Here is a 17,434-nt window from a genome sequence, read left to right as displayed (position 1 = left end):
TAAAAATAGGCAAGGTACAGTGGCTCATGCCTATAATCCCAGCACTCTGGGAGGGCAAAGCAGGTGGATTACTTGAGGTCAGGAGTTCGATACCAGCCTGGCCAACATGGTGGAATCCCATTTCTACTAAAATTGCAAAAGTTTGCCTGGTGTGGTGGCACCTGCCTGTAATCCCAGCTACTCAGAAGGCTGAGGCTGGAGAATCGCTTGAACCCGGGAGGTGAATATTGCAGTGAGCTGAGATGGAGCCACTGCACTCCATCCAGGGTGAAGGAGCAAGACTCTGTCTCAAAAATAAATAAATAAATAAATAGCTAAACAGTTGGTTCAAATGGACATAAAGATGGAAATAACAGACACTAGGAACTCCACATGTGGGGAGGGAAGGAGGGGAAAGGGTTGAAAAACTACTCATTGGGTACTATGGTCAGTGTTTGGGTGATGAGTTCAATAGAAGCCCAAGCCTTAGCATTTTGCAGTGTACTCATGGAACACACCTGCACATGTGCCCCGTGAATCTAAAGTTTAATACAATAAAAATAATGAACTTAGTGCAATAGACAATTACAGAAGTTTAATCATAAAACACTTAAAATAGCACTGTTTTTTTTTTTTTTTTTTTTTGAGGCAGTCTCATTCTGTCACCCAGGCTGGAGTGCAGTGGTGAGATCTCAGTTCACTGCAACCTCCATCTCCTGAACTCAAGCAATTCTCGTGCCTCAGCCTCCCCAGTAACTGGGATTACAGGTGCACACCCTCCGCCTCCTGGGTTCAAGCGATTCTCTTGCCTCATCCTCCCGAGTAGCTGGGATTAGAGGCACCGGCCACCATGCCCGGCTAATTTTTGTATGTTTAGTGGAGACGGGGTTTCATGATGTTGGCCAGGCTGGTCTTGAACTCCTGACCTCAGGTGATCCACCAGCCTCGGCCTTCCAAAGGGCTGGGATTACAAGCATTAGTCACCGTGCCTGGCCAAGTATTTTTCTTTAAGTCCTTCATCTTTAAATAATCCCATTTCATTTTGATAACTTTGAGATTATCTGACAGAATTCTTGGGGGAAAAGTTAGGACTGTAATCTTTTTATTGACAGCAAGCAGTGTGTTTTGCTCCAAAAAAAATCGTTCTGCTTTCTTTTGATCTTTTGGTTTCATCATGTATGAATGGGGATTTTTTTTTTTTTTTTTTTTTTGAGACAGGGTCTCACTCTGTTGCCCAGGCTGGAGTGCAGTGACGTGATCGTGGCTCACTGCAACCTCCACCTCCTGGGTTCAAGTGATCCTCATGGCTCAGCTTCCTGAGTAGCTGGGATTACAGGTGCACACCAAAACACCAAGCAAATTTTTGTATTTTTAGTAGAGATGGGGTTTCAGCATGTTTGCTGGGCTGGTTTCAAACTCCTGACTGCAAGTGATCTGCCTGTCTTGGCCTCCCAAAGTGTTGGGATTATAGGTGTGAACCATCGCGCCCAACATAGATGGAGATTTTAATCGATTCCCCAAATCAGTTTCAATTCTGTCATGCTCATTATCTGCTTCTTCAAAAAGTCTTTGAACCAGAGTTAAGAATATATTATTGCATCAGTAGCCGGGCGCGGTGGCTCACGTATGTAATCCCAGCACTTTGCAAGGCCAAGGCAGGTGGATCACCTGTCAGGAGTTCGAAACCAGCCCGGCCAACATGGCGAAAATCCGTCTCTACTAAAAATACAAAAGTTAGCTGGACATGGTGGCAGATGCCTGTCATCCCAGCCACTCGGAAGCTGAGGCACGAGAATCGCTTGAACCCAGGAGACAGAGGTTGCAGTGAGCCAAGACTGTGCCACTGCACTCCTGCCTGGGCGACAGAGGGAGACTCCACTCCATCTTATGTGAACTAGAGGATTGGGGGAATTGCTGAGAAAAAAGGACAAATCTCAAAGAAACAGAGACATGACAAGAGAAGAGAGTGGTGTTTGAGTCTCTGACTCCATATTGTTCTTAAGGCCAATGAGGTCTGAGAGAGAGTCAGAACTATCTTGTTTATGAATTCCATGAGATAGTCCATAAATCTGTCTTTAGGCTTAAGCTAGTTTGAGTTGGGTTTCTGTCACTTGCAACAAGAGTCCTGACTACTGCAGTTGAGTTTAGTTAAAAGGTATAGCCTCAATAGGTGAGCTAGCTCTGGCTTTAAAAGTCTTCCAGTTTGAATTACACTCCATTCCCTCTGGTGCCCCTAGAAAGAGCCTTCTCTAACACAGACCAGCAGCTGGCAGACATGCTTTAGTTTTTTTTCTTTGCAGGAATTTTGCTGCCTTGATTTGGGACAGATTATCAGCCTCGCCAGCATGTTGTTTTGACTTTGAAAAAATGCCCATTGTGACCAACGTGAGATGATATCTCATTGTGTTTGGGAGTTGCATTGCGCTGAGGTTGCACATTTTTTCATGTTGGTTGATCACTTGAACGTCATTTTTTTTTTTAATTTTTATTTTTTGAGACAGTGTCTCACTCTGTTGCACAGACTGGAGTGCAGTGGTGCAATCTTGGCTCACTGCAGCCTGCACTTCTTGGGTTCAAGCAATACTCCTGCCTCAGCCTCTGAAAGTGCTGGGATTGCAGGCATGAGCCACCATGCTCAGCCTGTTCCCTTACATTTCTTTACAAAAATTTACCCTGTGGTAAAGGTGTACTACCAGAGGGTAGAATGAGACACTTTGGTCCATGCATACATTGTGTAATGATGAAATCAGGGTATTTAGCATCTGTCTTTCCTCATAGAGTGAGGTGAAGACATTCAGAATCCTCTTTTCTAGCTTTCTTGAAAAGTACACTCTGATAATGTTAGACCTAGTCACCCTGCTGCTGTGGAAAAGAACTACAGGTTTCATTCCTCTCATGGGAATATGTAACTTTATACCTGTTTCCAATCTCTGACCATGCCCCACCTTTGAACCCCAACCCATTTAGAAAGTTATGCTTACTAGTTCTAGGAAATAAAGTTTTGTAGATTCCTCCTGAGTGAGACAATGCGATGTTTGTCTTTCTCTGCATAGTTTATTTCTTTTTTCTTTTTTCCTTTTTTTTTTTTTTTTGATACAGTGTCTGGCTATGGTTGCTCAAGATGGAGTGTAGGGGTGCGATCTCAGCTCACTCCCACCTCAGCTTCCCGAGTAGCTGGGACTTTTGAGAAATATCTCTTCAGGTTCATTGCCCAACTTTGGCCAGGTGACTTGGCCTTGCATGTTTTGCTTCTTAGTAGCATTAGTTTCTCGTGCATACCATGTAACAACCTCTTTCAGATAAATGATTCCTCATCATGCCCTCCCTATATGAAGAATGCCTTGTCATTGTTGATTGGTTCATTGCTCCCTTTACCATGCCGTAGTTCTCGAGTTTTCTTTTTCACGTGTTGAGTTTTCCTTTTGTTAGCAGCGATTTTGGGTCAGGCCAGAAAGAAAAATCACAATTTTGATACATTTCATTGATTTTCAGTGTATTTTCCATGTATTTCCTGTTTTTTCTTTTTGCAACCTATGAGCATAGATGAAGTTGCCCTGAGCTTCCACTCACTCTGTGTTTTCCTGTAGAAGTTTTATGCTTTTGGGTCTTGTGTTTAGGTTTTCATTTATTTCTTTTTTTTTTTTTTTTTGAGACGGAGTCTGGCTCTGTCGCCCGGGCTGGAGTGCAGTGGCCGGATCTCAGCTCACTGCAAGCTCCGCCTCCCGGGTTCCCGCCATTCTCCTGCCTCAGCCTCCCGAGTAGCTGGGACCACAGACGCCCGCCACCTCGCCCGGCTAGTTTTTTGTATTTTTAGTAGAGACGGGGTTTCACCGTATTAGCCAGGATGGTCTCGATCTCCTGACCTCGTGATCCGCCCGTCTCGGCCTCCCAAAGTGCTGGGATTACAGGCTTGAGCCACCGCGCCCGGCCTGGTTTTCATTTATTTCAAGTTGGTATTTGTGTATTGTGTAACATAAGGGTCCTATTTCATTCTTTTTCTTTTTTTTTTTTTTTTTTTTTTTTTTTTTTTTTTTTTTTTTTTTGAGACGGAGTCTCGCGCTGTCACCCAGGCTGGAGTGCAGTGGCCGGATCTCAGCTCACTGCAAGCTCCGCCTCCCGGGTTCACGCCATTCTCCTGCCTCCACCTCCCGAGTAGCTGGGACTACAGGCGTCCGCCACCTCGGCCGGCTAGTTTTTTGTATTTTTTTTAGTAGAGACGGGGTTTCACCGTGTTAACCAGGATGGTCTCGATCTCCTGACCTCGTGATCCGCCCGTCTCGGCCTCCCAAAGTGCTGGGATTACAGGCTTGAGCCACCGCGCCCGGCCTGGTTTTCATTTATTTCAAGTTGGTATTTGTGTATTGTGTAACATAAGGGTCCTATTTCATTCTTTTTCATGTGGATATCCAGTATTTTCAGATTCATTAATTGAACAGACCTCCCACTCCTCATTTTGTCTTCCAGGCATTCTCTTGAAAAAACAGCGTGTTGACTCCATACAGATGTACGTTTAGGTTCTGTTATGTCTGCATGGTTTCATTGTTAGGCCACTGCCATAGTCTTTGGATGAGTAGATCTTTTCCATGTAATTTGAAATTGAACAGTGTGAGACCTCCAAACAAGTTTATATTTCCTAGGATTGCTTTGCATATTCAGAGTCTATGGTAGTTCCATGTGAATTTTTAGCTGTGTATAGTTACATTTCATGACAAGTTTGGTTCATACTGCATGTCCAGAATTAGGGGTGCAATGGGGACATTACAGCACTTGTGTACCTTGCATAAGGATTAAGGATAAGCTCAAGGAGGTTTCCATGTTTTGTGTGTGGGTTTCCAGTTTTCTCAAAGTCATTTACAGAACAGACTAGCTGTTTCCCATTTTGTTTGGGTTTTTTGTTTGTTTGTTTGTTTGTTTTGATACAGAGTGTTGCTTTTTTGCCCAGGCTAGAGTGAAGTAGTGTGATCTTTGCTCACTGCAACCTCTGCCTCCCAGATCCAAGCGATTCTCCTGCCTCAGCCCCCAAGTAGCTGGGATTACAGTCACATGCCACCATGCTGGCTAATTTTTCTATTTTTATTATCACCATGTTAGGCTGATCCCAAACTCCTGACATCAAGTGGTTCGCCAGCCGTTGCCTCCCAAAATGTTGGGATTACAGACGTGAGCCACCGCGCCTGGCCTTTTGAGAAATCTGTTGACTGTAAGTACATTCAGATTTGTCTGTTGGCTACCCAATACTGTCCAATGATAAATGTTTCTATTTTTATGCCAGTTCCTTGCTGCCTCAGTAAGTATAGCTTTTTGATGTAATTTGACATCGCGGAGCGTGAGGCAATCAAGTGATTTTCTCTTTCTGGGAAGTGCTTTGGATTTTCAGGGTCTTCCCTGGTTCTCTGTGAATTTTACCATTGTCCATTTATAGTTTTAAAATTGAGTTTGTCATACATGTCCAAAATTAGGGGGTACAGTGGGATTTTGTTTACTTGCATACTTTGAGGAATGATGAAGTCAGGGTGTTTTGCATATCTATTCCCATGTCTAGTTTTTATTTGTTTGTTGTGTGAACCTTCAGTGTTCCTCTCCTTTCTACCTCTATTGAAAGAGATCCTACCGTATTGTTACTTGTAGTCACCCTCCTGTGGAGTAGATCACCAGCATTAATTCCTCCCCTGGAAGTGCAACTTGGTACCCATTACCAATGCCAGCCCATGCCCTCTCCTCCCCCCAGCATGTGATAACCACTATTGTACTTTCACTTTCCATTAGATAATTCTTTTTTAGTCTCCTCATGGGTCAGATGATGCAGTGTTTTTGTTTCCCTGCCTGGCTGATTCCACTGAGTATAATGTCTTCCAGGTTTATCCGTGTTGCCACAAAAGAAAGACATTATGTCATCAATCTTTGTTGATGGGGCATATTTCGTTGTGTCCGTATACTGAAGTTCCTTCATCCCTTCATCAGTTGATGGACAGGTAGGTTGATTGCATACCTTGGCTATTGTGTATAGTGCTTTGGTCAACCTGGGAAGGCAGCTGTGGCTTTCATGCAGTGATTTCACTGTCCCTAAGTATATACCCACTGCTGGAATTGCCAGATGAAATGGTAGTTTCCTTTTTGATTGTTTGGGAAGCTCCAAGAGGTTTTCATAGTGTCTGTAGTAACAGTGATTTCTCCCAACAGTGTGAGAGTAGCTGTGTGTGCAACTTCCTCCAGGGAATTTGTTTGAAATAATTGGTTTCTTTTATTTGTTCAAATTAGGGTGAGTGTGTATCTGAGTGTGGTTTTCATTTACAGTTTAGAGATGATTAGTAATGTTGAGAACCGCCCTTTTCACATGTTAGTGAATTGTGCATTGTCTTTTTAGTGATGTCTGTTCAGGATTGTGTCCCAGTTTTGGTTGGGTTAGTTGGTTTTATGTGTTTTGCTCCTCAGTGGTGTGGTAGTATCAGATGCATGATTCCTTATAATGTCCTTTCTATCTGAAGAATGCCTTCTGAGTGTTGGTTGGTGCATTGCTTTCTTTAATGTGCAGAACTTCTTCAGGATTTTTTGTGTTTTTGTTTCTTGATTATTTTAGTTGTGATTTTTTTATTTTTGTTTTTCCTTTTTTTTTTTTTTTGAGACGGAGTCTTGCTGTGTTGCCCAGGCTAGAGTGTGGTGTCATGATCTTGGCTCACTGCAACCTCCGCTTCCCGGGTTCGATTGATTCTCTTGCCTCAGCCTCCCAAGTAGCTGGGACTACAGGTGTGTGCCACCACTCCTGGCTAATTTTTGTATTTTTAGTAGAGACAGGGTTTCACCATGTTGGCCAGTCTGGTCTCGAATTCCTGACCTCAGGTGATCCACCTGCCTCGGCCTCCCAATGTCCTGGATTTACAGATGTGAGCCAGCATGACTGGCTAGCAGTGATTGTTTTTGTAAGGTAAAGTCAATAACAAAAACTAGAAAATTTGACTTATGTTGTTGGAAGTGGTTTTTTTTCTGTTTTTCTTTTTTTTTTTTCCTATTGTTTGCTTTTATATCCTGTGAGCTTAGATTCGGGTTTTCCTAAACTTAAGCTCACTCTGTGTTTTCCTGTAGCAGTTTTATGCTTTTAGGTCTTGTGTTTAGGGTTTAATGTATTTTGAGTTTATATTTGTGTATTGTATAACATCAAGGTCTTATGTCTTGTTTCATTCTTTTGTATGTGGCTATCCAGTCGTTTCAGACTGCTCAATTGAACAGACTACTGACTCCTCATCTCATCTTTTTTCCGCTTTGGGATGTAGTCCCACTCATGCTGTCGTCCACACTGGAGTGCAGTGGCGAGATCTCAGCTCTCTGCAACATCTGCCTCCTTGCTTCGAGCGATTCTCCTGCCTCATCTTCCCAAGTGGCTGGGATTGCTGGTGTGCGCCACCACACCTGACTCAGTCTCTGAAAGCACTAGGAGTACAGGTGCCATAGCACCCAGCCTCATTGCATCTTCTAGGCATTCTTTAAAAAAAATGTGTTGACTGCATACAGGCGTGCGTTTAGGTTCTCTTATGTCCCTAGGTTCATGGATTCATTTTTATGCCAGTACTGTAGTCTTTGGATGAGTGGAGGTTTTTTTTTTTTGTTTTTTTGTTTTTTTGTTTTTTGTTTTTTTGAGACGGAGTCTTACTCTGCCGCCCAGGCTGGAGTGCAGTGGCCGGATCTCAGCTCACTGCAAGCTCCACCTCCTGGGTTTACGCCATTCTCCTGCCTCAGCCTCCGGAGTAGCTGGGACTACAGGCGCCCACCACCTCGCCCGGCTAGTTTTTTGTATTTTTTAGTAGAGACGGGGTTTCACTGTGTTAGCCAGGATGGTCTCGATCTCCTGACCTCGTGATCCGCCCGTCTCGGCCTCCCAAAGTGCTGGGATTACAGGCTTGAGCCACCGCGCCCGGCCCAAGTGGAGATTTTACATGTAATTTGAAATTGGGGAGTGTGCGGCCTCCAATTGAGTTTGTATTCCCTGGGATTGCTTTCCATATTCAGGTTCTTTGGGTCTTTAGTGGTTCCATGTGAATTTTTAGCCGCGTATTGTTAACATTTCATAAAACATTTGTTTTATACTTCATGTCCAGAATTAGGGGTGCATTGGGACATTGTGATACTTGTTTGTATACCTTGAGTATGGATAAAATCAGGGAGTTTCCCATGCTTGTGAACACGTGTAGGTTTGATATCTTCGATGTGTGAACATTCAAAATCCTCCTTAGTAGCTATTTTGAAAACAGCACGACCATATTGTTAAGTATCATCACCCTGCTTTGGACTGGAATACCAGAATGTATTCCTCTCCTGTAACTCTCTGTGTACCTATTGCCAGTCCTTGATGTCCTCTCCTCCCCCTAGCCTGTGGTGACCACTGCTGTATTTTCACCTTCAGTGAGTTAAATTTTTCAGCTCCCACATGAGTGAGGACATGCAGGCTTGGTCTTTGTCTGCCTTTCTGATTTGATTGAACAGAATATCTCCAGGTTCAGCCATATTACTGGAAATGGTAGGATTCCATGAACTTTGATGGTGCAAAAGTATTCCATTGTGTCTGTATACTAGAGATTCTTCATCCCTTCATCTGTGTATAGACAGGTCGGCTGATTTCTTATCTTGGCTTTTGGGCATAGGGCTGAATTCCACCTGGGATGACAGATAATCTCTTCCATGTCCTGATCGTGCACTCTGTGTATATAGCTAGGAATAGAATTGCTGGAGACAATGGTAGTTGTAGTTTTACAATTTCAAGGAACATCTAAGTGGTTTCTTCTAGTGTGCATACTAGTTTACCATTTCCCACCAAATGTGAAGACAAGTTCCTCCTCTGGAAATCCACACCTTGATTGTTTTGTGTTTTAATATGTTTCAATTTTTTTCTTGTGGCATCCATTGAATGTAGAGTGAGATGAAATCTTGAGTGTGTTTTTGATTTTTGTGTGTGTATGATAAGTGATACTTGCTAGGTTATTGTGAATTTGTTTTTAATTTGTTATGTAGCCCTGGGCGGAGGACCTGAAGACATGAGGTTGATGCACAGGTCAAAGAGAAGATTCTCACCATCGCTGATTCACACAAAAGTGTGAGAAAACCACACTCGGATTTCATCTCACTCCAGTTAAAATGAATGCTACCAACATTTGATGGCAGTTTTATTTCTATAGAGTATACACACACACACACACCCAACCCAAGGGTGCAAGGGACATTTTGACATATGTTTGTGTAGCATCATGATCAAATCATCGTATCTGGCATCTGTGTGACCTTCCATCATTATTATTTCTCTGTGGAGAGGATATTCAGAACCATATTTTCCAGCTGATTTTGAAAAAATTTACTAGATTCTGTTGACCCTAATCACCTAGTCACCCTGTTGTGCAATAGAACACCAGAATGGATTCCTTGTATCTGAGCATCACTCTGTACCTGTTACCAATCCCTGCCCAGGCTCCCTGCTCTCCCCAGCCTCCAGTAACCCCTATTGGAAGTTGTGCTTCAAGGAGACAAGGTTTTTTGGATTCCACATGCCTGATGTCATACAGCGTGGGTCTCTCCCTAGCAGACTCGTTTCATTTCACCTAATTGTCTTCCAGGTTTCTCCAAGTGGTTGCAGATGACATGATTTCCTGAAGTATTAGAGCTGATGTGTGTTTCATTGTGTATATATACTGTGGTTCTTTTATCCCTTCATGTGTGGATAGACAGGTAGGTTGATTCCACATCTCGGCTATTGTGACTAGTGCTTCAGGACACATGAAAAGGCAGATAACACAGGGTTTTCGTTTTCTCTAAACATGTACCCAGTGGTGGGATTGTCAGCTGGAGTGGCAGTTGTACTTTTTTTTTTTAAAGACGGAGTCTTGCTCTTGTCTCCCAGGCTGGAGTGCAGTGGGGCAATTTCGGCTCAATGCAAACTTCACCTCCTGCATTCAAGTGATTCTCCCACCTCAGCCTCCCAAGTGGCTGGGAATACAGGCACCTGCCACCACGCCTAGCTAATTTTTGTATTTTTAGTAGAGATGGGATTTCACCATGTTAATGAGGCTGGTCTCGAACTCCTGACCTCAGGTGATCCACCTGTCTCAGCCTCCCAAAGTGCTGAGATTACAGGTGTGAGCCACTGCACCCGGCCTACCTTTTACTTTTTTAAGGAACTTCCAAACTTTTTTTGTAGTTTATATAGTAATTTTCATTCCATGAAGAGTGTAGAGGATTTTTTTTTTTTTCTTGCAAGTCAGCACTGAGCATTGCCTTCAACAATTTTGATTTTTGTGTTTTGTAATACTCATTCTAGGTGGAGTTAGATGGTAACCGAGTATGGTTTTGATTCACATTTTTGTGAGGATTAGTGATATTGAGGAACTGTCACCTGTGGGTCAGTTTCCTGCTTTCTTTTCACTCAGGTCTATTTAGATCCTTTTACCTTGGATATTTTTTGTTGTTTTTGTTGTTTTTCACTTAGTCATATCAGTTTATTGTACGTGTTAGATAACAACCTCTTTCAGGGTTAGGATTTTTTATAGTTTCTCCCAGTCTTTAGGATGCTTTTTTTAATTTGTTTCATTGTTTTCTTTTCCCTGTAGAAGTTGCAAAATGTCCCTAGTCTCATATGGTTATAGTTTTGTATGTGAGCAGTGATTTTTGTGTTCAACACCCGACTTCCACTAAACACAAAAACATGTGTGCATGTGCGTGCACATGCACGCACACACACACACAGAACCAAGCCTTGCGTTGTCTCTGGGTGTAGTTTCCCTACTTTTTTTTTTCAGTGTTATGATGCTTTTTTACCTTTTGCAGCTTGTTTGCATAGATACTGGGTTTCCTAAAATATATACCCACTCTATATTTTCTTATAGGACCTTTACAAATTCAAGATTGAGTTTAGGTCTTTAATTCATTTTGTGTTGATTTTGTGTATTGTGCATTGTAAGAGTTCTATTTCAGTGTTTTTCCTGTGGAGATTCAGTTTTCTCAAAATCAGTAATTGAACCAGACTCTCCCTTTCCCATTGTGTCTTTTTGGGGTTTTGAAAAATGTGTTCCCTACATATCATGTTGAATATAGTATTTGGCTGCCTCTTTCTGTCACTTAGGTCCTCGTTCTGTGTTTGTGACAGTCATGGATTGTTTGGATTAAGTAGATTGTTTTTTCATTTATTGTTTTCTTTGGTTCTAACCTTGGATTTTTTTTAATGCTTTCTACTCTTATTATTATAGTTTAAAGGGTACATATGCAAGTTAGTTACATCTGTTGATTGCATGACGCTGAGACTTGGGGTCCCATTAACCCCGTAACCCAGGCAGTGAGCAGAGGGCCCACAGGGTGGGTCTTCAGCACACGCTCCCTCTCCCCTGTTTTTCTTATTGGTCTGTGGTCATTCCAGGTGTCTGTTGTTCTCTTCTTTATGTTTGAGTCCATTCAAAGTTTAGCTCCCGCTTACAAGTGAGAACATGTGGCGTTTGGTTTTCTATTTGGGCCTTAGTTCACTTATAACAATGGCCTGCAGTTTCCACCTTCTGGGCTCAGGTGATCCTCCCACCTCAGCCTCCAGATTAGATAGGACTACAGGTGCCCGCCACCACATCCAGCTAATTTTTGTATTATTGTAGAGATGGGATTTCATCATTTTGCTGAGGCTGGTCTTGAATTCTGAACTGAAGCGATCCACCTGCCTCGGCCTCCCAAAGTGCTTGAATTACAGGTGTGAGTCACTGTGCCGGTCTCTCATCCACTGTTGATGGCTAGGTTGATTCCATGTCTTTGACATTGTGAATAACACTGCCATGAACATACAAGTGTCTGTGTCTTTTGGATAGAAGGGTTGATTTTCCTTTGGGTGGATGCACAGGAGTGGGCTTACTGGGTGAGATGGTAGTTCTGTTTTCAGCTCTTTGAGAAATCCCTGATCTGCTTTCAATGGTGTCTGTACTAGTTTTCATACCCCCCAAGGCATACCAGTGTTTCCTTTCCTTGGCTGCCTCACCAACGTGTGTTCTTTGTCTGTGTGGTCCTCACCATTGTGACCTGCGTGGGATGGCATCTCGTCGTGCTTTTGATTGGCAGCTCTCTGTTAATGAGTGAGCTTGAGCATGTTTTCCTATTTGTTAGTTGCTTGTACATCGACTTTTGAGAAGTGTGTGTTCACATCCCTGGCCTGTATATTAATGGGATATTCTTTTTCTGTTTATTCCTCTGGTTGACTTGTTGAAGGGCCTTGTAGATTCTGCATATTAGACCTTGGTCAGATGCACAGTTTGGGAACATGTTCTCCCATTCTGTACGCTGTCTGTTTACTCTGTTGTAGTCTCTCTTGCTGTGCAGCAGCTCTTTCAGGTATTAGGTCTGACTTGCCAATTTTTGTTTTTGTTGCCGTTGCTCTTCAGGACTTAGCCATCTAAATGCTTTGCCAAAGCCTATGTGGAGAAGGGTATTTCACGAGTTTTCTGGTAAGATTTTAATAGTTTGAGTTTTTACATTGAAATCTTCCATTCATCTTGAGTTCCTCTTTGTGTGTGTTGGGAGTTAGGGGCCTAGTGTTATTCTGCACATGGCTAGCCGCTTATTTCAGCATCAGTGATTGAACAGGGTGTCCTTTTCCCTTTGCTTATTTTTGTGGATTCTGTGTTAGATCAGATGGTTTTCAGTGTGTGGTTTAACTTCTTGGTCCTCTCTTGTGTTCCACTGCTCTGTGTGGAAGTGGGTCCGTGGCTTTTCCATGAAATTTAAAATCTGACGTAGTCTGGATGTCTCAGGATTGCTGAGGATGAAACTCAGGGCACTTCATGGTCTCATATGAATATTAGCAGCGCCTATTTCTATTTCTTTCAACAAATGTATTGCATAGTAAAGGATCAATACAACGAGAGGGTAGAGTGTGGCATTATGGCCCATGCGTACCTTGTGGAACAACGAAATCGGGGTACTTAGTGATTCTGTTACCTTTTCCCATTGTTTATTCCTTTATGCTGAGAACCTTCAGTATTCTATCAAGCTGCCTTGAAAGTGATGTGCCGATACTGTCAACCCTGGTCACCCTGCAGTGCAATAGAACAACAGAATTTTCTTCCTCTCATTTGTGTGTAACTTTGTACCCATTTACAATCCCTGCCCATTACCCCTGTTTTCCCCCAATCTCTGGAAACCAGTATTGTGCTCGCCAGGTCTTTGAGATAGAGTTTCTCAGATTCTGCATGTGTGAGATGACTCAGGTTTGTTTCTCTCCCCCTTTGCTCATTTAATTTACCATCATGTCCTCCAGGTGCAACCATGTGGTTCCCTATGATATGATGTCATTGTGCTTTTCTGTGTGAAGAGTATCCCGGTGTGTACATGTGGAGCAGCTTCTTTCTCCCTTCGTCTGTGGATAAGCAGGTAGGTTGATGCTTACACTGGGTCTTGGGAACAGTGCTGAAATCCACATGGGTGGGTAGGTCTATCTTTGGTGTCCTGATTTCAATGGCTTTGAGTGTATTTCTAGTAGTAGAATTGCTGGTTGAAATGGTAATTGGAGTCTTTTAAGGCTTGGAGGAATTTCCAAGTGGTTTCTGTAGCGTGTGCACTAGTTTACCTTCTCACGAACTGTGGAGAAGACTGTCTCTCTCTGTCTCTCTGTCTCTCTGTCTCTCTCTGGAAACACATACCAGCATTTGCCTTTCTTTCAATGATTTTGTCTTTTTTTGTAACACTCATTCCAATTAGAATGAGATGGTATCTAAGTGTGGTTTTGATTTACATTTTGCTGTGGTTAGAGATGTTTGCCAGGTTATCGTGAACTTGTTTCTATTTGATGTGTAAGACTGGGCAAAGGACCTGAAGACCTGAGATGGATGCATAGGTAAAATATTCTGAATCAACATTACTGATCCTCACGAGAAGTCAATCAAAACCACACTCAGATATCATCTTACTCCGGTGAGAATGAATGTTACCAAAATGGGACAGAGTTTCATTGCCGTAGAGTATGCGTGTATAACCAGTGAGTGCAAGGGACAATTTGATCTGTGTAAACGTAGCATCATCATGAAGTTGCAGTGTCTGGCACCTCTGTGAGCTTGAGTTATGATTTCTCTGTGGAGAGAATATTCACAACTGACCTCTGAAGCTATTTTGAAAATTGTGGTTTTCTGTTCTTGCCTTTTGTTCGTAATGGCCTGCGGCTCTGCCCAGGTTTCTGGTAAGGGCATGGATTTGTTTTTTATGGCTGTGTAGTGTTCCGTGGTGTGTATGTACCACATTTCCTTTCTCTGATCCACTGCTGATGGGGACCAAGGCTGATTCCGTGTCTTTACCATTGTGAGTAGTACTGCCATGAACATACGAGTGCATGCGTGTTTTGTATGGAAGGATTTTCCTTCGGGTAGATCCTTAGGAGTGGGGTTGCAGCGTTGGGTGGTAGTTCTCTTTTAGGTTCTTTGAGAAATGTCCACACTGCTCTCCAGGGGGTCTGAACTAGTTTGCATTTCCCCCAACAGTGGACCTGCATTTCTTTGCTCATCTGCCCCACCAGCCTCTGTTGTTGTGGACTGTGTGTCATAATTGCCATTCTGACCAGTGTGAGATGGTATCTCAGTATGTTTCTGATTTGCATTTCTCTGATGATCAGTGAGATCGAACATGTTTTCATGCTCATTGGTTACTGGTACACCTTCTTTTAAGTGTGTGTTCATGTCCCATGCCCATTTATAAGTTGGGTTTTTTTTCTTTTTATTTGTTTAAGGTCTTTACGATAAATCCTGGATATTAGACGTTTTTCAGATGCGTAGTTGGGGAGTATGTTCCCTCATTCTATAGGCTGTGTGCTGACTCTGTTGGTTGTTTCTTGTTCTGTGCAGCAGCTCTTTTGAGTATTAGGTCCCACTTATCAGTAATTGTTTTTGTTGCCATTGCTTTTGGGGACTTGACATATAAATGCTTTGCCAAAGCCTCTGTTGAGAAGGGTATTTGCTAGATTCTCGTGCAGGATTTTTTCATTTCAGGTCTTGCATTTTTATGTATTTATGTATTTATTTAGAGACTGAGTCTCACTCTGTTGTACAGGCTGGAATGCAATGGAGTGATCTTGGCTCACTGCACCCTCCAGCTTCTGGGTTCAAGTGATTCTCTTGCCTCAATCTCCTGAGTAGCTGAGAGTACAGGCACGCGCCACCACGCCCAGCTAACTTTTGTTTTTTTATTAGAGGCAGGGTTTCACTATGTCGGCCAGGCTGGTCTTGAACTCCTGACTTCAAGTCATCTACCCGCTTTGGCTCCCAAAGTGCATGGATTCCAGGAATGAGCCACTGCGCCCACCCTGGATTTCGCATTTCAAACTTTGATTCATTTTGAGTTATTTTCTATACATGGTGAGACACAGGGGCCCAGTGTTATTTATTCTACATCTAGCTAGCCACTTATCCCAGCACCACTTACTGATAGGGAGTCCTTTCTCCATCACTTATTTTTGTTGATTTTTTTCAAGTGTCAGATGGTTTCAGATGTGCAGGTTTATATCTGGGTCTTCTAATGTGTTCCACTGTTCTGTGGAACCACGTCCCCAGCTTTTGAGTGAAAATGCCAAGCCATTACATTGTCTATGGGTGTTTCCTTGTTTTAAAGTTTTTTTAATGCCTTTAGCAGCCTACATGCATGGATTTCTTTTCTAAAATACATGCACACCCTATGTTTTCTTGTAGGAGTTGTGTGGTTTCAGAATTGAGTTTTAGGTCTTTAATGTATTTTGCATTGATTTTTGTGTTGCATGACACAAGGGTCCTATTTCAGTGTTTTCTATGTGAATATTCAGTTTGCTCAAAATCATCTATTGAACAGTCTCTCTTTTGCCCATTGTGTGTTTTTGGTGTTCTTTTGAAACACGTGTTCAATTGGGGTTGAGTATTTGGTTTACTCATTCTGTCCACTTTCTTAGTTTATGCCAAATAAAAGATTGTTTTGATAATTGTAGAAGTTTGTGTTTTTCATTCATGCTTTTAACTTCTAAGTTTGTAATTATTACATAATATCCACCTTTATTACAGACTAAAGTGTACAAAGGCAGATTAGTTACTGCCTTTGGTATATTGCATGACACTGAGACTTGGGGTCCAAGCAACCTTATCATGCAGGCAGTGGGTGGACCCACCAGATAGGTCTTCAGCCCATACCTCATCCCTTCTTCCTTTTTCATCTGATAGTCAGCAGTGTCTGTTGTTCTCACTTTTACGGTAGGGTGTATTCAATGTTAGCTCCACCTTAGAAGTGAGAACATGTGGCATTTGGTGTTCTGTGTTTTCCTTATTTCTCTTTAGATAATGGCCTCCAGCTCCTTTCATGTTGCTGCCAAGGACATGATTTCCTTCTTTTTTCTTTTAATTCCTGCCTAGTTTTTTGTGGTATATAGGTACCACATTTTCCTTTTCCGATCCACTGTTGACCGGTACCTAGGCTGATTTCACATGTTTGCCATTGTAAATACTGCTGCCATGACCATTTGTGTGCATGCGTGTTTTGCACAGAAGGATTTATTTTCCTCTGTGTATACCCCAGTGGTGTGATTGCTGGGTCAGATGGTAGTTCTGGTTTAAGTTCTTTGAGCAATCTCCGAAGTGCTTTCCATGGTGTCTGAAGTACTTTGCGTTTTCACCAAAAGTGGACCAGTGTCCCCTTTCTCTGCTGCCTCGCCAGTGTCCTTTTTTTTTTTAAACTGTGTAACCCCCATTCTGACCAGCGAGAGATATATCTCATTGTGCTTTTGATTTATATTTCTCTGACAATTAGGTTGAGCATATTTTCAATTTGTTGGTTGCTCTCACATCATCTTTCGAGAAGTGTGTGTTTATATCCATTGCCTACTAAGTATTAGGGGGGTTGGCTAATTGATTTCTGTAAGGTCTTTAAGGTAGATTCTGGATATTAGGCCTTGGTCAGGCGCATAGTTTGGGAACATTTTCTCTCATCCTGTATGTTGTCTGTCTACTCTGTGGGTGATTTCTTGTGTTGTGTGGTGGCTCTTTAGTGTATTAGGTCCCACATGTTGATTATTGCTGTTGTTACCATGTCATGTGGCATCTTAGGCATATAAATGCTTTGTCAAAGCTGATGTCAAGAAGGGTATTTCCTAGGGTCTCTTGTAGGATTTTTGTACTTTGAGGTCTTCCGTTTACATCTTTCATTCATCTGAGTGAACTTTGGTACATAGTGAGAAGTAGAGGCCTAGTGTTACTTACTCTTCTGCATATGGCTCTCCATTTATCCCAAAACTATGGAAAAGGGAGTTCTTTCCCCTTTACTTATCATTGTGTATTTCATCCAGCATCAGGTAGTATGAGGTGTGTGGGTTTACTTCAGGTTCTCTGTTCTCTTCCACTCATCCATGTGGAAGCAGGTCCCTAGAGTTTGAGTGAAATTTCACATCAGGGAGTGTGATGCATCCAATGTAGTTTGGATTTCTCAGAATTGCTTTGGAAATGCAGGG

At 42.5% G+C, this 17,434-nt stretch overlaps 1 pseudogene; it reads left to right on the top strand.

The window, feature by feature from the left end:
• Positions 1-17,434, top strand: part of LOC105498473 (glutathione hydrolase 5 proenzyme-like) — a 63,023-nt pseudogene that overhangs the window by 4,372 nt on the left and 41,217 nt on the right.

Source organism: Macaca nemestrina, chromosome 15, assembly GCF_043159975.1.
Source record: "Macaca nemestrina isolate mMacNem1 chromosome 15, mMacNem.hap1, whole genome shotgun sequence".
Taxonomy (NCBI): domain Eukaryota; kingdom Metazoa; phylum Chordata; class Mammalia; order Primates; family Cercopithecidae; genus Macaca; species Macaca nemestrina.
Note: the sequence above shows the minus strand (reverse complement) of the source record. Positions and strands in the feature narration are given on the sequence as shown.